General features: G+C 30.7%; 1 protein-coding gene and 1 pseudogene across 1 annotated transcript in view; both read right to left on the reverse strand.

Annotated features, from left to right (window-relative positions):
* LOC113388526 overlaps nucleotides 1-23,535 on the reverse strand; it is a 24,405-nt pseudogene extending 870 nt beyond the window's left edge.
* Nucleotides 1-27,945, reverse strand: part of LOC113387933 (E3 ubiquitin-protein ligase Mdm2-like) — a 342,821-nt gene that overhangs the window by 260,571 nt on the left and 54,305 nt on the right. The window lies entirely within an intron of this gene.

Genomic DNA, 27,945 nt, shown 5'->3' on the forward strand with positions numbered 1-27,945 from the left:
ATATCATTTGGGATGATACTGATTAATTTTAGGTGAAAATCTACCGAGCCGTTTTCTTGGAATTAACTGTTGAAAAAAAAGTGTAAATTTTCGTCCACATTTAAGCTCATCCTACCGAACCGATTTTGAAAAATCAAAACTGTTCGAAAGATATCATTTGGGAATGATACTGATTAATTTTAGGTGAAAATCACCGAGCCGTTTTTCTTGTATTAAATGTTGAAAAAAAGTGTTAAATTTTCGTCACATTTAAGCTCATCCTACCGAACCGATTTTGAAAAATCAAAAAACTGTTCGAAAGATATCATTTGGGAATGATACTGATAATTTTAGGTGAAAATCTACCGAGCCGTTTTCTTGTAATTAACTGTTGAAAAAAAGTGTAAATTTCGTCCACATTTAAGCTCATCCTACCGAACCGATTTTAAAAAATCAAAAACTGTTCGAAAGATATTAGTTGGGATGATGCTGATAATTTTAGGTGAAATCTACCGAGCCGTTTTCTTGTAATAACTGTTGAAAAAAAGTGTTAAACTTTCGTCCACATTTAAGCTCATCCTACCGAACCGATTTTAAAAAATCAAAAACTGTTCGAAAGATATTAGTTGGGAATGATGCTGATTAATTTTATGGAAATCTACCGAGCCGTTTTCTTGTAATTAACTGTTGAAAAAAAGTGTTAATTTTCGTCCACATTTAAGCTCATCCTACCGAACCGATTTTGAAAAAATCAAAAACTGTTCGAAAGATATCATTTGGGAATGATACTGATTAATTTAGGTGAAAAATCTACCGAGCCGTTTCTTGTAATTACTGTTGAAAAAAAAAATTTAATCCTTTTTCATGGAACTTTTTTTGGCGATATACATCATGGTGTTATAGAACTTACTGTAATATTACGGCCTTACAACAAGTAGTTTAATTTTAAAATTCGTCAAACTTTGCTAAAATTATTATCGTTTTTTTAAAGTAGGATTGATGAAGTATATTTTTACACATTTTTTTGATCAAGTCGATTATTTACACATATCGGGAAGTTCATGTAATTTGCCTCAAGGCTAAATACCAAACCAACTAGTTTTTGGCATTTGTCAAAATTAGACCTTTCATCGACGTTTGCTTAAAAACGCCTAAACTGATTTCAGAATTTTAAAAGCCATTCTATGTATCTCGTTGAGGAATATCGTTTCTCAGTTTTGTGCGACGATCGGCCGAACCGTTTTTTTGCAATTTGAAAAAAAGTGTTAAACTTTTCGTCCACATTTAAGCTCAAACTACCGAACCGATTTTAAAAATCCATAAATTGTTCGAAAGATATTAGTTGGGAATGAAACTGATTAGTTTTCGGTGAAAATCTACCGAGCCGTTTTCTTTTAATTAACTGTTGAAAAAAAATTAAGCCAATTTTCATGGAACTTTTTTTGGCCATATTTATCATGGTCTTATCAAACTTATTGAAATATTACGGCTTTACGACAAGTAGTTTAATTTTAAAAATTCATCAAAGTTTGAGAAAATGAGTAGTTATTTTGACGTTTGTTAAAGTTAAAATTGGACGATTTATTTGGTATAACGATAGAGTACCTTAATGAGGTCTTAAAGAACAAACTAAACCATTAAAGTCCTACGGAAACTGGTTCAATTATAAAAATTGTTGATTTTGGAAAATTTGCTTTTAGAAAATAATCCGAGTTAACGTCTTAGTTCGTTTCCAATTAAGTGTAATAAATCCACTTCGAATACTTTTAATAACTCATAAATTAATTTATTTTTTACTGATTAAGTCGATTATTCACACATATCGGGAAGTTCATGTAACTTGCCTCAAGGCAAAATACTAATACCAACTATTTATTATATACATATCAAAAATTGTATTAAATACATAAAACATGTTATTACCATCATTCAATATGTTCTCTCAAACCACACAGTTTTTTTCGGCTAATCATGATTACTGGAATATTTTTCATATTTTTATCATAATGCATGCACATGGTGCTTTCCATACAAAGTTTCTTTTTATACGAAAAAGTCGATGTTTTTTTTTTGGCAGAGCATTTGCGGTCTAAGTGTCTTTGTATTGATTTTGTTACACGAGGCCCCAACCTTATGGAATTATTTAGAAACATATGCAGAGGAATATATATATATATATATATATATATAGTTTTACCAACAGGTTTATTTAATATTTAAAAAAATTCTAAACAAGTTCTGCAAGTGATTTTCTTCAGCAAGAAACGTTTCAATTTTTTATTAAACTTCGGAGTAACTTCTTTAAATTAATAATGTAACCACTGCTAGTATACGATTGTTTCGAATTAATATTTACTTTTATATAAAATGTACTTTTTACACTATGATTTTACACAACATTATAAAATGCCACTGTATACATTTTTAAGTTCAAATAAATATACATTTTCTACGATTTTCACGATAACATTTTCCGAGTCGTTAATTTTTTTCTTAATTTTTCTCAATAAAATCGGAGTAGAGTTCTCGGGCGATTACTGCCTTTGTAGATTATTATCCTGCACATGTGCAGATTTTACGAGAGCTGTTAAAATGGAGTAAAATTTTACGACTCGTACTAAATTGGTATGAATAATAAAATCGGCGCAAAATGTCGCTCCGAATAGGTATTTTATTAGATATCATAATGTGGAACTGTAAAACTACTATTTGTAACTTGTAATAGAATTAAAGGTTTAAGGAATTAGTGGTAAATGGCGAAAATGTTATAAATGCAGTGACCTATTTTTTTTAAAAAATACTTGTTCGAAAAGTGTTACCAATTCGATAAGTTCAGACAAATTTTTAAATACAATTTTAATTTTCTCCAAATTTTCGGTTGTCATTTATTTGATTATATTCTTAAGTAAAAATCACTTCATTTTTCCTATTATCTTAAATTTTTCTTATTATTAATTATCTATTATCAACATAGATTTTATTAATTCTTCTAAATCAAATCTAGAACTTAATTTATATTCAGCGATCTGCGAATAGTCGAATTCATATTCCTTAATATAATATCGGAGCAGAAGAATAAATATAGTTATGATGAAAAATGTGCAATTTACATGCAAATTTTCGCGCATTTAATGATAAATCAATATCGGGCGAAGTAATCACTTCGCTTAGGCCGATACGGTGGAGACGCCGCGTATAGAGAAAAAATAGAGTCGGGTAAGAGAAACATTCATAGAAAAATTGTGAATATATATATATATATATATATATATATATATATATATATATTTATATATCTAATTGTTAATAATAAACAAAATTTCAACTATATTAACGGCTAATTTGGTGGTTATAGGGTGTTGAACCACTTTTAAAGGAATGAATTATGTAAGAGAAAAACTAGTTGGTATGAGTATTTTGCCTTGAGGCAAGTTACATGTACTTCCCGATATGTGTAAATAATCGACTTAATCAATAAAAAATGAATAAATTTATGAGTAATTGAAAGTATTCCGAGTGGATTTATTACACATAATTGAAAACGAACAAACACGTCAACTCGGAGTACTTTCTTAAAGCAAATTTTCAAGTTTCCGTAGGTCTTTAATGGTTTACTATGTTCAATAAGACCACGTACTCTATCATTATACCAAGTAAATCGTCTAATTTACATAAAAAAAAATACTAATTTTCTCAAACTTTGATGAATTTTTAAAATTAATCTACTTGTCGTAAGACCGTAATGTAATATTTCAGTAAGTTCAATAAGATCATCATATATATCGCAAAAAAAGTTCCATAAAAATCAGCCTATATTTTTTTTACAGTTTATTACAAGTTAATTACAAGAAAACGGCTCGGTAGATTTTCACCTAAAACTAATCAGTACCATTCCCAACTAATATCTTTCGAACAGTTTTTGATTTTTTAAATCGATTCGGTAGTATGAGCTTAAATGTGGACAAAAAGTTTAACACTTTATTCCAAATTTCAAAAGAACGGCTCGGCCGATCGTTGCACAAAACTGACAAACGCTAGACCTCATTGAGATACATCAAATAGCTTTTAAACTTCTGAAATCGGTTCAGGCGTTTTTGAGTAAACGTCAATGAAAGGTCTAATTTTTTAACACTTCATTACAAGAAAACGGCCCGGCCGATCTTTACCAAAAGCTAATCAGCACGATTCCCAACCAATTTCTTTCGAACGGTTTTGGAATTTTCAAAATCGATTCAGAATTGCGGGCTAAAACGTGGACGAAATTTTTTTCACTTTTAGGCTATTTACAAAGAAACGGCACGACCGATCGTCGCACAAAACTGACAAACGCTAGTCCTCATCGAGATATATCGAATTTAAATTATTGAAATCAATCCAGTTGCTTTTGAGAAAACGTCGATTTACGGCAAAAAATACACACATACTTTTTCCAAAATTGGTCTCATTCGATTCAGAATGGCTTGAAACGTCGAGAAAGCATAAAATTAGCAAATCGGAATTTTTTATGTAAACATAAACTTCTTCTTCGCGAAGTTAAAAAGAAATGATCGGATTTTGCTTCGTAATTCGTAAAAAATCAACGAATTAATGAAAAACGCAAATATTGAATCACCAAAATGCGGCATGCTTTGCAGTGGGTAAACTATTCACATACTTTTTGTTATCTGCTCTTTTCACTTGCACCACATTTGCAATCAGTTCGTTATTTTTGTACTAGACATTTTATACTAGAAATACTTTTATGGCTAGACAGCGTTTGCCGGGTCAGCTAGTATATACACACACACACATATGTATATATATATATATATAAAGTTGTTCTTGGGCATCCATCCAATAATTAAAAACAGTTTTATTTAAGGAAAATGTTATGATTATGAAAACATACGTTTCGGGTCTTGATTTGACTCATCTTTTTAATGTAGCACTGAAGATGGGTCAAATCAAGACCCGAAACGCATGTTTCCATGATAAAAGCATTTTTCTTCAATAAAACTGTTTTTAATTACTGGATGGATGCCCAAGAACAACCTTTTATCATATTATTTCACTATCTGAAGAAAAACATCTCGAAATATATATATATATATATATATATATATATATATATGTATTTCATATTTCTTCTGTTCCACGTGCATTATATATAATTTTCCCGATGGCAATCGATGTGCGAGAAATGCACATTTCCTCCAAACAATTGCAACAGAATTCTTTTCATCTACTGGCGTCATTATTTTATTCTTCATTCAATTCTCTGCTCCATTTTATATTTTCCACTCTCAACATTTTATATTCTAACAATTCCCGTCTCCAATTTCCCACTTGTTTGTTTCAATTTTAGCAATTTTGCATTTTTCCGACGATAAAACATACATTGTTGGAATAATATATTGAAATTTTATATTATGATATGGAAGTTCGGTATATGTACATTTTAAAAGCTTTTGATCATTTTAAAAGAAATTGATGTACCAGAGACGTATTTGTAATTGACATATCTTATATATAAAAATGGAGCTCTCGATAAAATGATCCGCTAAAATTCGAAAACGGCTAAACCGATTTGGCCAGTCTTAGTCTTGCTAAAAATTTGTGCTAATCAGTAGGTTGTCGGAAAGGCGAGATATTATTTCAAAATCGCATAGAAACTTTACATTTTTAATTTGAACCTTTTTTGTAGAAGCGTAATTTAAGTAAAACAATGGACGGTGGCTAATACGTCAAATGCCGAACGTTCTTGACAGATGATGTTCAATTACTTTTAATAGGATCTTTTACGTGAATATTATTTAATTATGATTAAATTGTAGTAAGTAGTTCTCTTAGTAGTTTTATTTATATAAAAAAACGTTATTAAACTGATAGCAAGTGTTACTTGAAACTCAAAATATAAACTTTTTTGAAATGTTAATATAAAAATGCACTTTTTTTTTCAAATCATATTTTTCTCAAACACGGTGCTCTGAAAGATCTCATTTGTATAATTATATACTCATTGGTATTTATAAAACATTTTCTAGTTTATATTATTTTTTTATTTATGTTATTTAAATTCATGAGATACCAAAACCTAGATTTGGTATCGATCAAAGGAACATTTTGTCGAACAACATTTTCTCGGTTGTAATTTCCCAGAATTTATCGAAAAATAGATAGTAATATATAAAGGTCCAGGGTTAAAAAGGTCCACCACCGATGTGTCAAAAACCAGTAAAGTTAATCATTGTTTAACAACAATATTTGAGAGTAGAGGGAAAAAGATGTAAAACCAGCTATAACCTTGATTCTCATGACTTTGATATCGGAAGATAAACGGCAATCTTTGAAAATCCATAATAAAAGTATTTTCTTCCGTTGGTAGTTTTTTAGCAATAGTTAAAAATGTAATTATTTTGTAAAATACCTTTAAAATCAAAATAAGACATTAAATCTGTTTGTCACCTGGCCGTTCCAAGTTACTGCACCTATAGGGTAAAAAGGTCTAGATAACAAATTTTTGAAAGACAGCAAAAAAGCACATTTCTACAATGACGAAGTAGCTTTCAGTTTTACTGAACATAGTCAGATAATTGTTCGGTTGAAATGTGTTATTTGTTGTGATATAATCGGTTTGGTTTTCATAACATAGTTTATATTTGCTTAAAGTTAAATTGTACTTTTGTACCTCGCCCTGCTGTACATAAATACTTTTTATTAATTTTACTTTAAATTTACTTTAATTTATCGAACTTTTCAAAAAGCAGGTGAAAGAAGAAATACTTAATTCATTTTCTATCTCTCCTCGCAGAAATTTGAGAATTTTGTATAAGCTCAGTAGTATTATTTACAATTATACACAAAATCCAGAATTCAAAAAGAATCTGAAAAACTTGAAACGTAATCAATAAGTCGAAAGACCAAGAAAGATATATTTTTATTTTCTAGGTTAATTAACATCCCCATGGTTAAAATTCAGTTTTTCTCCTCAATAAATTCTACTCATGAGTCTCATACATATTACCTTTCACAATTGTCAACAAACCGCAAAGCAAAGTTTAATCCCGAACAAAATAATCCTTACTAAATCCTCCTGCTGCACGTTGTCGCTTATTATATGAAGTTTCAGATTAAATTTAATAATTAGATAAAGTTCGCAACAACCAAACTGAACTCCTGCAGATCATCTACAATTATCTAATGACGAGATTATTCCTCGTGGAAAATACAATATCACAATCCTACCATCTCGTCATTCAAAATCAGAAGGCGATTGTTTCAAAGTTTCTGGATCAATCGAGGAGGATGGTGATGGTGATGGTAGGAGATTCTTTTGTCTGAGGAAGGATTTATGATAAAAGGAGCTCGCGGTAATAAAGGAAGCCTACTGCAAATCTATTTTATTATTAACTTCCCGAAGGAGAAGTTTATGTTTTCATCAAAAAATTCGAATCGTCAATTTTATGTTTTCTCGACGTTTCAAGCCATTCTGAATCGAATGAGACCAAATTTAGAAAAAGTATGTGTGTGTGTGCGTGTGCGTCGACAGATTTTTTGCCGTAAACTTCTCAAAAACGGCTGAACCGATTTCAAAAATTTAAAATTCATTTGATGTATCTCGATGAGGACTATCGTTTGTCAGTTTTGTGCGACGATCGGCCGTTTCTTTGTGAATCGCAGAAAAGAAAAAAAATTTTCGTCCCCGTTTTAGCCCGCAATTCTTAGTCGATTTTGAAAATTCAAAAACCGTTCGATAGATATTGTTTGGGAACGTTGCTGATTAGTTTTTGGTAAAAATCGGACAGGTCGTTTTCTTGTAATAAAGTGTTAAAAAATTTTTTTTTTGATGATATACATATCATGGTCTTCTAAATCACAATAAAATTACGTCCCTGTGACAACTCGTTTAGCTTTAAAAATTCGTAAAGTTTGCAAAAATTAATATCGTTTTTTTAGCATTTGTCAAAATTAGATCTTTCATCGACGTTTGCTCAAAAAACGCCTAAACCGATTTCAGAAATTTAATAACCATTCGATGTGTCTCAATGAGGACTATCAATTGTCATTTTTGTGCGACGATCGGCCGAACCGTTTCTTTGAATTTTGGAAAAAAGTGTTAAACTTTTCGTCCACCTTTAAACTCATACTACCGAATCGATTTTAAAAAATCAAAAACTGTTCGAAAGTTATAAGTTGGAAATCGTGCTGATTAGTTTTAGGTGAAAATCTACCGAGCCGTTTTTTTTTGTAATTATCAGTTGAAAAAAAAAATTCAAGCCGATTTTTATGGAACTTTTTTGGCGATATATATCATGGTCTTATAAAACTAACTGAAATATTACGGCCTTACGACAAGTAGTTTAATTTTAAAAATTCATCAAAGTTTGATAAAATGAGAAGTTATTTTAACGTTTGTTCAAATTAAAATTAGACGATTTACTTGGTATATCAATAGAGTACTTGGCCTTAATGAACATACTGAACCAAGTCCTACGGAAACAGGTTCAAATATATAAATTGTTGATTTTTGAGAATTTGCTTTTAGAAAATACTCCGAGTTAACGTGTTTTCAATTATGTGTAATAAATCCACTCGGAATACTTTTAGTTACTCATAAATTAATTTATTTTTTAATGATTATGTCGATTGTTTATGCATATCGGGAAGTTCTTGTAACTTGCCTTAAGGCAAAATACCAATACCAACTGATTTCAATTTATTTCTATAATATTACTACTATTTCCCTTGACAAACTCCAAATATTTTTTATCAAAATTCGAATAACCGTGTGGGAGGAGTTTGAATTCATACATCCGCACAAAAGAATTTTATACAAAGAGGACTATTAAACCTTAAGAAAGAGAAAGCCTAATTTCTTAAAAGTTTATCAATAATTAAGACTTTTGTCTTCTAAGGTAAAGTTGGAAAGGTGCCTTAAAACTAAAACTATATTCATATAAATAATAGTTTTTCTAGTTTTAGACAAATTTAGAGTATGGAAAAAGAATTGTATTGATGAGCAAATTTAATCTAGACCTCGAATAATAAAGAAATTTCTCGATAAGCAGTTTTAAATAAAATTCACAAAATAAATTAAGAACTCTACTAACGAGCATCTACATTGAAAAAAAAGACTAGTACTATATATAGGAGCAAAATAAATCTTTATTTGCGATAAAAGCTATTTAGGTAAAATCTTTGTAAAAACGTGCTAATAAAATTTGTATTTGTATTTCGTAAAATCACTTTTAATTAAAAATAGGACATTGGGTGTGCCCCCTACGGGGTAAAAAGGGACAGATAACCAATTTTAGAATAATAGAAAATAACATATTTCTATATTTAGGCAATAACAGGGAATTTTTCAGAACATATTATAATATGTCAGTTGTTTGATATGTGTTATGTACTGTTTGGTTTTCATAATATCATTACCGCTGATATGCTTGAAAGCTTATATTATTTATTTGGATGCTGAATGGGGTATTTCACTCGATGTTGCATCTAATACAACTATGAAAGATACGTGCGCTATTTGGCATCTTAATATCTAGATGTAACAGAATCGCATTTTTGTTTAGATTTATAAATATGTATATATATATATATATATATATATATATATATAACTTTTTCCATAAGTGCATCATTTTCTATTTTCGAATTACCTGACTCGTGTCACTGTCAGATGAAATACGACATACAATCTTATAGTTTCATTATTTTTATAACATCATAAGATATTAGATTGAAAGATAAATACTATATATATATATATATATATATATATATATATATAAATATAAGTATTTCTGCCAAGTCACGTGAAAAATGTAATGCTTGTAGAACTCGTACTGCTTCTGTATTTATTTCTTATTTAAAGCTTTTTAGATACTTGTAATTCTTCAGGAGCGTTTCTCTTTTTTTATTTCTGCTTTTTTGTCTGTCTCCGTTTACGAGGATAAACGTATATATATATATATACTTTTATGTATAAATATACAAGACGAATTGATTGCGGAATGTACATCTACGTGCTCCGAATACTTCACTTTTTTTGCAAATATAGATGTCTTTGCGTTTAAAAACATTGTTTTGTATATATATATATATATATATATATATATATATATATATATATATATAGCATTTTGTTGGTATGTAATTGCGATACAACCCTTAGTTCAATTTTTACACAAATTAAATCTAAGGTTAATTCTGACCGCCTCAGGAACTTGGTATATCAGATTAATTGCTCTAATTGCGAACACTTTTATATCGGATAAACTAGCCAAAATCTGAACAAACGCCTTCATCAACATAAAAATAACTTAAAAAATCTTAAAGAATATAAAACGATGTTAACTGATCATATTAAATTAAACCATAATATAGATTTTTCAACTCTAAAATTTTACATTTTGAAGAGAACATAATTAAAAGAAGATTCGCTAAGGAGTTGTTTTTGCAATTGCATAACGACAGGGTCATAAACAAACCCTTCAACATTACGGCCCTGAACGAAACAAACACGTGGTTCCCTAATAGCGTGTCAAAATTTCTTAAAAAGTGACAAGATCCCATCGCTTTTTCAATTTCCCGTAAAATTTGAACACATGCTAATTAAGAAAAAATGTGACATTTCTATCTCAAACTCCGAACAGTATATACATAGTTTCGACAACTTGCGATCGACGATTTTATGATTATTTTTTTGACGATAGATACCATAGTCTTCTAGATCATACTAAAATATTACGGCCCTACGACAACTGGTTCAGCTTTAAAAATTCGTCAAAGTTTGCAAAAATCAGTATGGTCTTTTTGGCACTTGTCAAAATTGACAAGTGTCAAAAAGACTTTTGATCGACGTTTTCTCAAAACGCCTGAACCGATTTTAGAAATTTAAAAGCCATTTGATGTATTTCGGTGAGGACTATCGTTTGTCAGTTTTGTGCAACGATCTGCCAAGCCGTTTCTTTGTAGTTTGAAAAAAAGTGTTGAATTTTTCGTCCACATTTAAGCTCATCCTACCGAACCGATTTTAAAAAATCAAAAACAGTTCGAAAGATATTAGTTGGGAATGATGCTGATTAATTTTAGGTGAAAATCTACCGAGCCGTTTTCTTGTAATTAACTGTTAAAAAAAATTAAGCCTTTTTTCATGGAACTTTTTTTGGCGATATACATCATGGTCTTATAGAACTTACTGTAATATTACGGCCTTACAACAAGTAGTTTAATTTTAAAAATTCGTCAAACTTTGCTAAAATTATTATCGTTTTTTTTAAAGTAGGATTGATGAAGTATATTATTTACACTTTTTTTTAAATTAAGTCGATTATTTACACATATCATGAAGTTCATGTAATTTGCCTCATGCTAAATACCAAACCAACTAGTTATTATTATTGTTTTTCTATGAAATTTCTTACATATTATTTATTTAGTTTTAGTTTTTATAGTTAAATTGATTACCACTGAATGAAGGCTAAGATGCTAGCCGAAACGTATGGATTTTAAATAAATAAATTTTTAAAAAACATCTCTATATATATGTCGACTCGTAGTTTGCTTGACAGTAGCCTTATTAACTTCCCGAAGGGTAAGTAATAGTAATCGCAAAAAATCAAAAATGAAAATGTTTATATATCTTTACGTTTCAAAGGTTTCTGAATATTTTGGCATAACTTAGATGAAATGGATGTATGTGTGTGTTATGGACTCTCAATAAAAACAAGTTAAAAAAATGTCATTTGTCGGTCAAAAATGTTTATTGGACATATGCACATCAAATTATCAGATATTTTATAGAGATTTTATTGATGTGTACGAAACTTGGTTGGGTTCCGTACCAAGATTTTTAATTACGGTACGGTAAGTTTCAGAAATTTGCCTTAAGGCACGATGTCATGTATCCCACTAGTTTCAGTTTATCACTTAACGATCGTGATTTTTATCCATATTGTTTTTCTCGCCATGCTTTTTACTTGAACCTCCTGCTGTGTTTTCTTTACGCAGCAGAAGATTCTATCTCTATAAGAATGGAATAAAGAGATATTGTCACGACGTCCTCTATCTCTCTCTCTTTCTTGCGCTCTTTCTTTGGAAGAAAAGAAAGGGATAGACATAGAGACACTTTCCCGAGCAACTGACTAACAACAAAGGAACGGACAGAACGGTGGAGGAATCTCCTTTTGATTTAGATGTTTGTTTGGAAGATAACTTACGGTCAAAGGAATTTTGGGACACGATAACACGCACAGTGATACAGACCATCCTAAAAGTAAAATAAACACGGCCCAAACGTCCAGCTAAAATAACAACGACGGAAGTTTTCTTTGTCTTTATAATAATAATAATAATTCCTTAGGTTTCGATACGACTTCTTGTGCTATCCAAAATTGTTTCGCCATAATGACAAAACAACGGCATTTATCTATATGAATATTTACTATGTAAGTAAAAACTAGTGGAGTGCATGGCATCGTGCCTTAAGGCAAATTGCTGAAACTACCCGCACCGTAATTAAAAATCTTGGTACGGAACCCAACAAAATTTACAGATCATTAAAATTTCTATAAAATATCTGATAATTTGATGTACATATGCCTAATAAACATTTTTGACCGCCAAATGACTTTTTTTAACTTGCTTTTATTGAGAGTCCATAACCGCTGGACCTGCCTTCCCAAAAATTTAATGAGTTCTTCATCTTGTCAATACAAGTAAAATATTTTTTGAATATTTAAAATCGGACTCTCCGTACTCTTAAAAACTGAGTTATCGTTTTTGGCACTTTTTCCACCGTATCTTTGAAACGGCTAAACCTGCCTTGCCAAAAACTAATCAGCACGTCTCCTTATCAATACGAATCGAATGTTTTATGAATTATTCAAATCGGTTGATCGGTGTCCCCGAAATCGTCGATGCAAATTTGTATCCGCACGCACACACATACATCCATTTTTTTCTAAGGTTTGCTAAAATATTCAGAAACCTCTGAAACGTAAAGATATATAAAAAATTTCATTTTCTAATTTTTTGCGATTACTATAACTTATCCTACAGGAAATTAAAAATACTACAACTGAAGCACGTATTAGAGACATAGATTCTAAAATCTAAACATGAAAAATAAAAACCTTTGGCCTGCAAACGCCCAAAATGTTAAGGGACCAATTCTGCGGTAAAATAGACGTTGCTATAACAACGCTATCTATTTCATCTTTTTATTTTCTATTTGCGGTTTTCTCCGCAACCCCTTTTTCCTCAAGAAAGATTTCAATTTCAAGGGTGAAAAATAAACACAATACAATATGTGGAAATATCCACTCTCGCTCTCTCGACTCGAAAGGAAGAGACGGAAATGGTTGAAAGGAATTATTTTTATGAGGGTCAAGGCGGCGATTTTCATAAAAATAACGCCGAATGGGGGCACGAAGGGGCTGCGACTACTTGTAGAGCTCCTTCGAAAAAAATAACACTCATTCACAATTGTTGGAATGTTTCTAGTGTTCATCATCATTTTCAAAATCTACGTTTCCGATCCATATTCCAATCGTATTAGTTAACTAGATGACCCGACAGACGTTGTCCTGTACCCATGTCTACAATTTCTTAATAAGTTATACTAATATTTGCCGTTTACCTAAAAATATTAATTATTGTTTTTTAAATTACTCTTCACGCCAAAATGTATATACATTTATAATAATAGATGAGCGATGTTAAATGTAGAACAGCTTTAAATAAAATGATGAGTCTCAATTCCCACACTATATTGGTAATTGAAGTCTTTTAAACGGTATAACATAATCATAACCATAACCATAACATAACACTAGTACTTCATGTATGTATTCATCTTTACTTTACCATTTGTTGTTATAAAGTGAAATTTTTACGAATTTTAAAAATATTGTGCAAAGATTAGTAATAGATGCACTATATTGAAAATTTGATATCCGAATCTTGTGTTGGCGCCCCCAAAGGCGTGCGCTCGTATTTTTTGCATACATCGCATTAAAGGTAGGACCGGCCCTGATTAATACTTAGCTTCATATTTTAAGTGAATTAATTTCTCATATCCTGTTCATATTTTTTCAATGTTCAATCATAAGTCATACATAAACTGTTTTTTATATTATTTTAATTTTCGGCACACCTGCTTTTTGGCAATAATAATGTGTCTACATTTTATTTTTCTTATTCATAATCATAAATTTATTATGCATATTCTAATATTGCATAATGCGAAAAATGACATGTCGTTTTTTATAACTTTTTCCATTTATTTCTACAATATTGCACATACATCCCAGTACTTTATAATCACATACATCCTAGAAAATTTCCTTAACAGACTTCAGAAAGATTTATCAAAACCCGAATAATCGTTTAGAAGGAGTATACAGTGAGTGCTTGTAATTTAATATGAACTTTATATAATAGCAAATTGAGTTTACGTTTTAGTTAGATAACGTTTGTATGTGAAAAAGAAAACGGCTGTTTTTAGGGCTTTCCCGGCAATTAATCGATTTTTTCTCGCCGTAAGAACCGTCTTTGGACTTGAACAAACATTTCAAAAAAAGAATTGGCCAAATTGGTCCAGGCGTTGTTGAGTTATGCGCCTAACACATATAAGATAAATTAAACAACTTGATATATTTTTCTTATTTTAGTGATAGTTTTAAGCGCTGATAAATTCTGAATCTTTCGAGATAGTTCTCGTCGAACTTTCTTAAAATTCATGTTTCTGCTTCATACTTTGACTGTATCATTTTATAAATTAATATAATATTTCTATATCTTTCAGTGATCATAGTAGCAGCCCCAAAAGTGCATTCCTATGCACTCGATGCAGAGTACACGGATTCCTCCGAAGGCTCCGGAACAAACCAGGAGCCTCCGAGCGGTGCCAGGAGGCGCCAAATTACATCCTTTATCACCGGGGGCACTTCGGGGCGCTCTCAGGTGCCTTGGAGGCTTCGGAGCGCCGAGGCAGAAGACAGCGACGGGATAATGTTCAAGTAAGTAGTTGGGATAAGGACCTAGTACCAGTTACTAGGGAATGCAATACCGATGGAAAATTTCAATACCGGTATTTCAGTAATTTTTCATTTTGAAACCGGAATACCGGTAAATTACCGGTATTTTTATTATCTTAAACAAACGTAATCAAAATTGAAAGTTATTAGTACAAATATAAAAAAATGTATATACAACTACAACTATATACAACTAAACAATAAAATAAAACAATGAGTTTATTTTTTTAAATAATAATTTAACAAAAGTATATGCAATTTAATTAATTCAATATCACTATCGAGTATATTGAGTACTTTTCACCAAAAACAAACTTATGAGCAAGAAAGACCAAAAACTCATAAAAGATCATGTTACATTATTATAATAAACTGTATTGTCTGTATACGATGTGTTAAATTAGCATAATCTCCAATATTTAAAAAAAAAATCTACACTAATTTAAGATCGGATTCTTTGTCGAGATAAATAATAAGTTACTATAATTGTTGAGTATTGTTATTTAAAACAATGTGATGCTTCTATAGTATTTTCAAACTTCGAAAGGTTTTCGAAAAATAATATTTTATAATTGTAATAAGAAGCAAAAATATTTAGTAATTATCATAATTATTATGTATAAAGTTAGAAAAAAATAAAGATTACGCAGGGGTAATCTGTATGATATAAAATATTTTGGCGAAAATATCACTTAAAAAGCCGTTACATTTTTACAAAAGATGAAACAAACATCATTATCTATCAGTCCAATTCCATTTATTGTAACACGATATGAAGCCCTTTGGAAAGCAATAAATATTCAGTTTAATAACGAGTTGAGATAATATTTGACATTTGTTTATCTTATAGAATCACTTGAAGATATAGCTGTTTATGCGATTATGGAATTTAAAGATAAATTTGTTCCGAGAAATTTAAATTTTAGGGTATTATGTATCAAATAGCGCTTATGTAAACATACCGAAAATACCGGTATTTTTGGAATAAATACCGGTAAAAATACCGCCGAAAAATCGGGCGGTTTACCGGTAATTTGGTATACCGGTATTGCATTCCCTACCAGTTACTATGCCCATAAACTAAAGTATACTTTAGTAAATTAAATTTATTCCCAGCACATTTTACAATCGCTCACCAGTTTTTTTTTTTAAATAAAACACCGCGAGTGCATAAGCGAGTATAATTTACGATCGCTCTGCAACCGGTTGCAGAGTGCAGAGTGCAGAACGTACGACCGTCCTGCGGAATATTAAATTAAAAAACATTGAACATTTTTCGCCGCCGACCGCGGAAAAAATATAAAACTGCAACTGGAACATGCTATCTACATGATGCACACGTTGTACCTGCTGATGGGGGTAGAATAAATATTAGGGTAATTGAAAAAAATGTTAAAGGGTTATAGAACTTTTCAATAATATACAAATAATCTTCTAGCAAAATGGGATGATCATATTAATTAACTTACCGTAGGGTAAAGGTAGAGATATAAGAGCAAAGAATGCAAAAAATAGAAATCGCGTTTTTGAGAGAAAGGAGCATCCGATTTGAATGATCTAAAAAACATTCAATTAGTAATGATTCAGAGAGGTGGTTATTAGCTTTAGGCAAAGGCAGACCCAGACATTTCGAAGAAACAGAGCTAAATATGCAAAAAATGGCAGTTTTTGAGAGAAATAAGCATCCGATTTGAATGATTCAAAAGACTTTCTGCTTGTATTGACAAAACAATTGCTTTTGGAAAAAAAAATTATTTCAATTTTTTTTTGTATATCGAAAATAATTCAAATTTGAATTTTAATTGTGGCTAAAGTTTTAAAGCTCATTATATACTTTAAATAAATATTTTTGACTTTGCAATTCAGTTTATATAATTCTTATAAATATTAGACAATATTCCTCTATTATTTCGGTACGTTACGAGTAAGTTTTCGGTAAGTTCCAGCAATTTGCCTTAAGGCACGATGCCATGCACCCCACTAGTTAAATTTTTGTGCCTTAATTATTGTTGCTTATGTTGAGAATTCTTAAATCAGAAATCTATTTGAAGAATTAATAAATAGCCTGAAAATGCTCTAGTCTAGATAGTCCGAAAACGTTTTATAGATCCTGAAAATATTCCAGATAACCGAGATTGCAGATAGATATTCGAAAATACCTTACATAGTATGAAATTTTTTTACATCAATCGAAAAATGTTTTGGATAGATCGCCATTGCAAGTAGTCCGAAAATATTGTACATAGTCTAAAAACGTTCCATTTATCCTCATAACGTTCTATATATTTTGAAAAAAAATCTAGATTGCCTAAAAAGATTCTAAAAATTTTGTAAATTGTTAGAAAATGTTGCAAATATCCTAACAATGTTCTAATTAGTAGGAACAAATTATAGATAACCTAAAAACTTTCTAGCTAGGCTGAAAATATTCTAGACAGTCTGAAAAGGTTTTACGGTTACAGTTACGGTTTTAGATACCCTAAAAACTAATGAAATAATAATTTGAAAATTAGCTAGATCGTCTAAAAATTTTGTGGATAGTATGAAAACGTTCTAGATACACTAAAAATTTTCTAAACAGTCCGAAAAAGTTTTAGAAGGCCTCAAACCGTTTTAGTCTGAAAACGTTCTAGATATTTTTAACATGTTCTAGATAATTAGAAAATGTTGTAGATCATCTAAAAAGTTTGCAGCTAGTCTCAAAATATTTTACATAGTCTGATAAAGTTCTATATAGTCTGCCAAAGTTTTAGATACACTGATATTGTAGAAAATCTAAAAACAATTTATGTACTTAGATAGCCTAAAACCATTCTAAGCAGCCTAAAACGTTCTAGATTTTTTGAAAATATTTTATGAAATATTTATTTTGATGAGAAAATACCCCAGATAGAAAATATTTGAGATCGTTTGAAAACGTTCGATTTATATATATTATAAATATTTCGAAAATATTCTAGATAGTCTGAAAAAGTTTTAAAAAGCCTAAAAATGTTGCAGGTGGCCTAAAATGCTTTATGTAATTTGAAAATGTTATAGATAGTCTTTAAACGTTAAAAGTAATGAAAAAATAGATAAACTACATAATTTGAACGTGTTAGCCTGAATATGTTTTAGATAGGCTGAAAATGTTGCAGATAGTCTAAAAACGTTGCTAAACTACTGCAAATGTTGTAAATTTATTTACTTCTACCTGTTACTAATGTGATTTCCATATTAAAAATTATAATTAAACTAGCAGTATTGGTATTTTGCCTTGAAACAAGTTACATGAATTTCCCAATAAGTATAAATAATCGACTCAATCAATAAAAAATAAATTAATGTATTCGTGATTAAAAGTATTCCGAGTGGAATGAAAAAAAGTTTAACACTCTTTTTTTAAATTACAAAGAAACGGCTCGGCAGATCGTCGCACAAAACAATAGTCCTCATCGAATGGTTTTTAAATTTTTGAAATCGGTCCAGCCGTTTTTGAGAAAACGTCGATTTACGGCAAAACACACACACACACATAGTTTTTTTCAAATTTGGTCTCATTCGATTCAGAATGGCTTGAGACGTCCAGGAGAAAACATAAAATTAACGAATCAGATTTGTTCTCCTTCGGGAAGTTTATAATTCTATATCTTCTAAATGTAAATTTCACCATAACCCTGAAAAATACCGCATCGAATGGTTCCACTCAACTCTGCGTAGAGAAGATTCAGAATGGCTTGAAACGTCCAGGAGAAAACATAAAATTAACGAATCAGATTTGTTGATGAAAACATAAACTTCTCCTTCGGGAAGTTTATAATTCTATATCTTCTAAATGTAAATTTCACCACAACCCTGAAAAATATCGCGTCGAATGCTTCCACTCAACTCTGCGTAGAAAAGATTTTACATTTATTCTAATTGAATATAACCCCTAATATGATTCACTCAATTTCTTACCGTACATTTCGCCCCGTCCTCCCCTATCATCCCTTTATCATTACCTTTGTTTCGAGCAACAGCCTTCGGGTACTTTGACCTTTGCCATTTGAAGGGAAACAACTGTAACGCACGCAGAAGGGAAAAATAACACATTATTAACTTCCCGTAGGGTAAGTTATTGTAATGGGCCGAAAATCGGAATTGAAAATTTTTACATTTCTCGACGTTTTGAAGGTTTCTGAACGTTTTGGCATACCTCAGAAAAAATGGATGTGTGTGTGTGTGTGTGTGTGTGTGTGTGTATGTATGTGTGGATACAAATTTCCAGTCACGTTTTAGGGCGCACGGATCAACCGATTTGAATGGTTCAAAAAACATTCGATTCCTATTGATAGGGAAAAGAGCTGATTAGTTTTTGGCAAAGGCAGGTCCAGTCGTTTCGGAGATACGGAGCAAAGAGTGCAGAAAATAGAAATCGAATTTTTGAGAGAACGGAGTATCCGATTTGAATGATCTAAAAAACATTCAATTAGTAATGATTGGGAGAAGGGGTTATTAGTTTTTCGCAAAGGTAGGCCCAGCCATTTCGGAGATACAGAGCTAAATGTACAAAAAATGGCAGTTTTTGCTAGAACTAAGCGTCCGATTCAATTGATTCAAAGAACTTTCTGCTTGTCTTGACAAAATAATTGATTTTGGAAAAAAAATTTTTGTCCCATTTTTTTTTTTTTTTTTTTTTTTTTTTTTAATTTTTTGTATATCGAAAATAATTCAGGTTTTATTTTTAATTCTGACTATAGTTCTAATATACTTTAAACAATTAATTTCAACTCTGCAATTCAGTTTATATAATTCTTATAAATATTAGACAATGTTACAATATTTATAATAATCTATTTGAAAACATTCAGTATTCCTCGAACATTTCGTTACGGTACGGGAAGTTCCAGCAATTTGCCTTAAGGCACGATGCCACCCACCCCACTAGTTTAACTTTACGATCGAAACCAAACATTATTATTACGTATCGGGGATGGAAAACGTAAATTTTCATGACGCCCTCGGGGTAATACAGAATAATATGATGTATAAAAATATATAAATATATATTTTGTAAATTACAAAGACGAGTCCATGTGTCTGATCCGTACAGAACGATGTAATAAGGTACAAGATTATTTTACTAGTTTCGTGAAATCGGCTTTAATGCTTGTTCTGTCTATATATATCTAAGATATATGTATGTTTTATGTTGTATGTTGTGTGAAAGGTTCGTGAATGATAGGCAAAGTTTGAAATGAGCTCCTGCTCCTGCCCCTGCTCCCACTTCTGCCCCTGCCCCTGCTTCGACTCTATCAAGGGCCACATATATTATTCATGGAGGTTTGCGTTGCCGTCTAAGATATTTGTATATCATGCTCGGGCTTTTAATGCAGGGCTGGATTTCAGTCAATCAAATAATATAGATGGGATAGGAACACAATTTACACATATACCCATACACACACACACACACACACACACACACACACATATATATATATATATATATATATATATATATATATACTTTCATTTTCTACATTTTTGTGAAACAAAACTTTTATTATTTTTCCTATTTACAAAAAAGGTTCATGATTATTGACTAGTTAATTGTATCAATGTTAGTCCAAAATTTTGTGCTGTGTACACATTTTTAGATTTAAAATACCAAGTTCAATATCCGCTGGTAATGGCATCAAATTGTATGTCGTTTGGAATTAAAGATTATTTTATAAATCTTTGTTATTGCTTTGTTTGCTTTGTATATATATATATATATATATATATATATATGTATGTATTTATCTTATATATGAAATTCTTCTGTACGGGTGTATGATTTGATACTTCTCCTAAACGATTATTTGGATTTTGATAATTCTTTTTGAGTTCGTCAAATGAAATTTTTAAGATTTAATGAACGATAAAATTACAGTAATATTGTAGAAATGAATGGCAAAAAATATAAAAAACCACTTATCATTATTTGACATTAAACTGTCATGTGCTGGAAATGCTAATTCACTTGAAATTTGAATTTAACTGAAATTATGAGCCCAGATAATATTAGAATATAATATACAAGAAAAATGTAATGACTACATTATTATTGCCGAAAAGCAGCTGAGATGTACCAGAAATTAAAATAATATAAGATACAGTCTTGGCAGATCAAATTATATAATTCAATTCAATAAATAACGCATTAAGTCCAAAATTGCATATAAATTATTCTCTTAAACTTATGCATGTCGCATTTGGTTTACTTTACTAAATTATTCAACAGTACAAAAAAATATTTTTGTACTTATTAAGAAAATGTTATAGAATTTTGTTTCATGTGTGAAAAATTCATTTGTTTGGCATCGAATATGGAATATTTAGCAAGTTGATCTTAGATTGAATAGTTGCACATATAAACTAGATTTTATAAATTAATTCACCTAAGATTTGAACATGAACAATAATGTTTATTAAACTATTAGTAAGAAAAATGTACTTCAGAAAATATAATTGCAAGAAAGCAACTACTATATCGTACGAAATTATGAAAATTATAGACTAAATTATTGAAGCACAATTATGTTGTATGGTAAAATCAAGTGTGATGTTGTTCTTTTACTGCAGATACTATATTATTTTTTTCTGATTTTTTTATACTGCTTATGCTAAGACCATAAATGAATCACAAAGGCAGGACATCAAATAGGATATTAAAAAGTATAGAATAGGATATTAAAAAAATTGGAACTTTTGAACTGTAGACGTGGGTACAGGACAACGTCTGTCGGGTCATCTAATATATGTATGTATATATGTATGTATGTATGTATATGTATATGTATATGTATGTGTGTGTAGGTATATATCGATCTAATTCCTCAATATCTCAATTCAGATCTGTCAGTAAACCGAGCAATTACCTGAATATTTTATAAATCACTATTCAAACGAGAATTACACACCTTTGCACGTGCACAAATTGTATATATATATATATATATATATATATATATAATCATAGGGCAAGAGGTCGGTCTGATATTGAGCAGTTGCTGAGTTGCTGATGGTGTTGTTGTTGTTGGAAAATGATTCATCGTAGAGTTCTTTGATCTTGCGATAGCAATTTGGTCGATTTCATTAACATTAATGGCTTTTTGTACGATTCAATGAACGGTAAAATTAACACACACACACGATTGCATATTCATACAAATATATATCACCACTTCAACACAAGTATAAGACGAGTCCGACTCTCATTCCAAAAGTCAATCAAATTTGTGCACAAATAACAAAAACATGAAAATATATTAATTAATATTATATAATAATCAGGGAGGTTTGGTATTATAATGTATAGCTTCAATTCGAATAAGAAAAAAGTGTGATTTTATGTTGCTATGTCTCATCGTAGTGCCCAACTGATTATATTTTCAAGAATAAACATTTTTGTTATCTACATTTTGAAATAAAATTCAATATATTTTGTAAATAAGTTATGTTTATTGAACACTGCAGAATTGAAAATTTTTTTTTTTTTTTTTATTTATTTTACATGGCTGTGGATCTTGCGATCATTACGCCAGTTATAATTTTACATTATTGAGTATTTATACAGTAATTTTACTATTATCTATAAAACTATATACAATTTTATATAAATCTACATTATTACTAGATATTAATACTTGTGTGTTTACTGGAAATATAATATTTTTTTTTTGCAGTTTCTGATACATATTTCTTCTTGGATTCTCATACATTCTGCATTCCCAGAACATATGATCTATTGTCTCCGGTTCGTCACCACATTGGCATATATAATCTTGGATTATTCCCAACCTCCAGAGATGAATCTTGCACATTGTATGCCCCAGCCTTAATCTTGTAATTGTTGATACGAATTTCCTACTGCTTGTATCATTTTTGAACCAGGTTGTTTGAGATACCTTTTCTTTTGACAGGGCATAAATTATACCCTTGCTTTTTGTTGACGTTGAGAAGTCTTTTTGCCACACATCTATGCTCCGCTCTTTGATTAAATTTTTCAGCTCCAACGCAGGTATTTTTTCACATTGTACTCCAATTTGACCAGCTTCTTTTGCAAGAGTATCAGCAATCTCATTTCCTGTGATACCTGAATGTCCCCTGATCCACGTCAATATTAAAGAATTTATGCCATTATTTATTGCATTCATTTTATTTATAATTTCTATTATCATGTTATTTGATCTTCTATTTGGGTTCGCTATCGCTGATATACATGCTTTGCTGTCACTAAATATAATTGTTTTCGTGATGTTTTTCTCCCACGCATAATTTACAGCACAGTAATAGCCACCATTTCTGCTGTGTAATTAGACGCATAATTTGGTAGCTTAATTCTCTTACTAAAATTGTGATATGGCACAAATATAGCGCAACCACAACTGTACCCTGCTTTAGATCCGTCTGTGTAAATGTGTACATATCCTGGCCATCTTCTAGCCACATTATTTTGAAATTCTTTATTTTTTGCGGTATCATTCAAATGTGTCAAGTGAGTTAAATCCATATCCATTACTATGCAATATTTTGTTGATGTGTATTCATTCGTAAGATGATAAATTGGCAACTTTTTATTCATTATTACATCCTCTTCGTATGGTTTCAGCTCATAAAAGCTATTTATCAAGGGTGGGATTGGTCTATTTCTCCAATATATATTGGTAAAATGTAGCCTCGCTAATACTTCTAATTGTTTCGGTATATCATCACATGCTCCATTATATTTTTTATTAAGAATCTATTTGATAGGATCTGCTTTCTAATGCTTAGTGGAGGTTCACCTGCTTCAGCTATTAATGCATTCGTTGGAGTTGATCGAAATGCCCCCAAACATGTTCTTATCGCCGAGTATTGAATCCTGTCCAACTTTTTTGGATATTCGTTGAGAGTGCTCCATATATAAAGTAACCATAATCTATTTGTGATCTTATTAAGCTTCTATATATATTGAGACAAGTTTCTGGGTGAGCCCCCCATTTCATGCTTGTTATTTTTCTGAGAACATTTAATCCTTTTTCACATTTGCTTAATATATCATCTACATGCTTTTTAAAATTCATTTTCTTATCCAAATTGATGCCCAGAACTTTAATATTTTCTTTTATTTGTATCTCCTGACATCCTATCCTTATTTGTCTCCTAGTATGTTCTTTTCTGTGTCTGGTAAAGATAGCTGCAGAAAACTTATCCTGTGATAAATTCAGGTTATTGTCCAATAACCATCTTCTGCTCTCCTCGATAGCATTGCTCATCGATGAAATACATCTATCCATAGTTGGACAAGATACATACAGATAAATGTCGTCTGCATATTGCAATTTTTTAACATTCGGTTCTGTTACTACTTTAAAATCTGCCATGTATATATTAAACAAGATGGGGCTCAATATTGAACCCTGAGTGAGACCTTTGTTCATAACTCTAGGGCCAATTAGACCTGAGTCGGTTCGAATATATAATTGTCTAAAAGATAGTAAATTAATTATCACATTAATTAATTTGTGTGGTAAATTAAATGTTTTAATTTTTTCTCCAGTATATTGTGATCTACATTGTCATACGCCTTTTCTATGTCCATCGAGATTACCAACATATATTGATTATACGAATTGGATATATGTATATCATTTGTTAATTTGCTCAGTAAGTCCAACGTACTTTTCCCTCTCCGGAAACCAAACATAGAATTATTTAAAACTTCTTTATTTTCAATATATCTATCTATTCTCTCTTTTACAATTCTTTCAAAAGTTTTAGCGATGCATGATATTAAGGAAATGGGTCGATATGAGTCTATTTCCAAGGGTCTTCTGTGTGGCTTCATACATGGAACTATTATAATTTTCCTCCACTCTTCGGGAATCCAATTATTTGCTATGATTTGGTTGAATACAGTTAGTAATTCAATTTTCATTTCCGTAGGCCATTTTTTATCATCGTATACGGTATATTGTCATATCCAGGAGCCGTATTTTTCCTCTTTTTTAATGCATCCTCTAATTCCTCTAATTTGAAATTCCTTGTCAGTGCGCTTTCTTCACAATATACTCCTATATTTTCTTTACGATTGTCCGAAACAAAGTCTGGTGCATAATTTTGTAATAGTAATTGCCCAAATTCTTTTTTAATTTTTGTGTTGTGTTTATAATGTTATTTTTATTTTTAAAAAGTCTAATTTTGTTCCAAATTACTGCGGGACTCATGTCCTGATTGATGGAATTAATGAAATTCAGCCAACTTTCTTTTTTCTTGTTTTTCAAAAACTTTTTAGTGCGTGCATTGATTTTTTGGTATTGTATGAAGTTTTCGTAATTACAATGCTGACGCATCTTTTTATATGTTGTTCTTCGATCTGAAATGGCTTTTTCGCAATCTTGATCCCACCATATCGCTGGCTTAAAAATCGGTCTCTTAATTTCTTTATATTGTTTTATATTTTTCTCTGCAGATTTTTCGGTAATCTGTATGATACGTTTATATCTCGCTGTTATATCGTCTGAGATTTGTCCTGTTTGGATATATTGCATAATATCTCGGGAGTATCCCTGCCAGTTAGCAAATTTTATATTCCACTTTTTTGTAGGGCGCGTTCTTATGACCAAAGGCACCTTTATCTCCAAAGTTATTGTTATAGGCAAATGATCCGATCCCAATACCTCTTGGCATACATCCCATTTAATAGTATCTATAAAATTTCCTGAGCACAGTGTTAGATCTATGTTCGTAGCACTCCTGTATTTATTTGCTACTGTAGTTGGACGTCCGTCATTAAGAATTAGTATTGCGTTGTCCTCTATGATTTCATATAACATATTACCTTCCCTGCTATTGTATTTGCTTCCCCATGCCATATGATGACAATTAAAATCGCCAGTAATTAAAAAGCTCATGTTGATTGTTGAGATAGTGTCCTTGATATCTGAAAAATCTAATTCTGTTCTAGTAGAGCAATATACTGAGAGAATGCAAAATGGAGTATCTGTTTTAATTATGGCGGCGCATATTTGTATATTCTCATTATTGTTGACTGAAGGAAATTCCTCACAATTTATGTCATTTCTAACAATGATTGCTGCTCCTCCATATCCATCTTCCCTGTCTTTGCGAAACATTCGATATCCTCTGAAAGAGTATTGATATTCCGGTTAAACCATGTTTCAGTGAAAAGGAAATGTTCAATACTGGCCTTATTAGCTGTAACAGATCTGCAATTAATTTGTAGTATTTTTATTTTTCCAGTCATTTATTTGTCATATATTATTTTTGTCATCTATCCATATCTTTAATTAACTCTTTCAGAATTTTTAATGTGTAATCTTTTTTCTTTGATATGTTAATAATTAATTCTTCGATTAATTTATCGAATGGAATTTCACCTTTCTCACTATTGATATGTGAGGAAGATTTTGGTTTTGTGTTAATATTGTATTTAAATTTGTACCTGTTTCGCTCCTGTGTACTGGACATATTTTCGATTGTTTTGTTGTTGTCACCATAATTTGTTACGTTTATGGAATTGCTATTCCTATATGTCTGTTTAGATATTGTTGTTGAAGGCTTCGTGGTTACAAGCTGTTGATTTATTTCTGCATGTTTTTCCTGCTGCGTATTGGGCAATTCAGGAAATTTCACTTTGTTTCTGATTTCTATGTCCGGATTTATGACGTTGGCATATGTTCTATTGTTTATAAATGCCCTGGCTTCTCTGAAACTTATGTTATTTTCGTTCATTATATTTTTAATTTTCATATGAAACAAATATTTTTCACACTTTTTATCTATAGCTTGATGCTCCCCATTGCATAACGCACAAATCGGATTCTTATCTTTATTTACACAATCCTTGAAACTGTGTTCTTGTGCACAATAGCTGCACCTCGCTTTACCTTTACACTGGCTAGTCACGTGGCCCATTCCTTGGCATTTAAAACATTGTGTCACTTTGTTGTAAATTTCGACCCTGCATTTGACAGCGTATATCGAAACACGGTCAGGTAAACGTTGACCTCTGAACGTTATTACGCATACCCTTGTTGGTACTAATGCATTGTCTTGTTTTTTTTTTATTCTTCTAATATCTAAAACAGGAATTTCTGATTTTATATTTTCCATAATATCTGATTCAGTCATATCGGTGTCGACGTCATATATAACGCCCTTCCTAATCAACATAGAAATAGGTATATATGCTTTTAATTTCTTTTCCATAAATAATTTCTCATTAATTATTTTATTTGCAGCGTCATATGTATTAAACGTAATTTTAATTCTGTTAATGCCTATGGATTTTATTTCTATAATATCGTTTTTATATTGAGGTAAACTGCTAAATAATATTCTGCCTACTGTCATTTGATGTACTGTATTTTTATCTACTGATTCAACATATATGGTAAATGGACCCATATCATTCTCGGAATACTTCATTGATTTGTAATTATCGCCTTTTATACTTGAGTTCATATCCTGATTTTTATCATTATTTTCATTTTTACTTACATTTTGATCATTATTATTTTCGCCTTCTTCCATTTCTTCTGCCCAATTTTGTGTATTATTTTTTTTATTACCTTCACTATCATTAACTGTTTTATTGTTTGATTGTTGTTTTATTGCATTTTTTAACATTTCATGATTTATTTTTTTAATTGCCTTACTTTTACTATTTATTTCTTTTTTATTCACTTTAGTTAAATCACTTTCCATTTTATTAATTTTGCTAATAGCATTTTTAACGTTTCCGATGTTAATAATCTACTCGTATCACCTGCTACACTTATACCGATTTTATACACACTGTCTATGTCGTCCGACTGGGCATCGGCTTCGCCGTATGGCCCTGATTCCATTATGTAATTTTAGACGAATTAAATTTGTTTTCGATTATTCCACGATCTGTACGCTTCGAGAGCTCAATACCGAA

This window comes from Ctenocephalides felis, unplaced genomic scaffold (genome assembly GCF_003426905.1).
Source record: "Ctenocephalides felis isolate EL2017-DRISC unplaced genomic scaffold, ASM342690v1 CF-g0.4_SCAFFOLD_03572, whole genome shotgun sequence".
Classification (NCBI taxonomy): Eukaryota; Metazoa; Arthropoda; class Insecta; order Siphonaptera; family Pulicidae; genus Ctenocephalides; species Ctenocephalides felis.